Raw genomic sequence first — 986 nt, forward strand, 5'->3', positions numbered from 1 at the left:
GAATTTGAAAGTGCAACATTCTGTGTTTGTTTCCTTTCAGTAGATATAACTCTATGCACTATATCTATTTCTAAATAAAATTTTTATTCAACTATTTCTAAAATTGGAAATGTTCATTCAATTAGGTGTGGTTAGAGCCAAAACAATTTAAAAAAAATATTAAACCCTTGTAGAACCGCAAACAGCACACACACAAAAGAAGCATATGCAGAGGTAAACAGAATAGTGAACAAATTTGAAAGTTGAGAAAAACAGGAAGGAAAATGACCTTTGAGGATCAGAATAGAAAGGAGCCTATATACTTTGTTTTTCAGGCTCTGGATATCTGAATAGATAAGCACGAAGAAAGCAGGTGTTGTATTAGACAAAGAAATGGAAAAAAAATCTGAAAGCATGAGACTTTCAGTGATTTCAACCATACATGAATGCCTGGATAAATTGGGATTGTAGCCAAATGGAATGAAACGAGGCAACAGAAATGAATCATGCTGTGCTTCACTGGGGATATTAGCAGCCTGATAATTGTGCCTGAAGTGCTTTCCATTGTTTCTGTCTAATTGCCATTTAATTCATCATTTCACACAGAAGTTAAGGCTGAAACTCAAGAAACATTTTGAGTCATGTCAGTTCATTTTAGGACTTGTTTTGTCTGCTAAATTCAAGTCATTTTCCCACCTTACAAGTCATCCATCTGAAGGAAATGATTATAAATGACTTGAAAAATAATATGGATGGGTGCTAGGATATCAACCCCGTTGCCTATTTTTCTATTAACCTTTTATTCCTGGTGTGAATTTTAAGAAATATATTTTCCCATTTTAAAGATGGGAATACAAATATTAATGGGATAGGATTAATTATAATTTTAAGGTAGAGGTAGTAAATGGTCATTGAACCCAAAATTTCTGATTATGAGTGATATGTTCTTTCTCAACAATTCAATATTATTGAACAAACAGATCGTCACATACAGAAGTTTTTAAAAA

Source organism: Pteropus vampyrus, unplaced genomic scaffold (genome assembly GCF_000151845.1).
Source record: "Pteropus vampyrus isolate Shadow unplaced genomic scaffold, Pvam_2.0 Scaffold54, whole genome shotgun sequence".
In the NCBI taxonomy this organism is placed as follows: domain Eukaryota; kingdom Metazoa; phylum Chordata; class Mammalia; order Chiroptera; family Pteropodidae; genus Pteropus; species Pteropus vampyrus.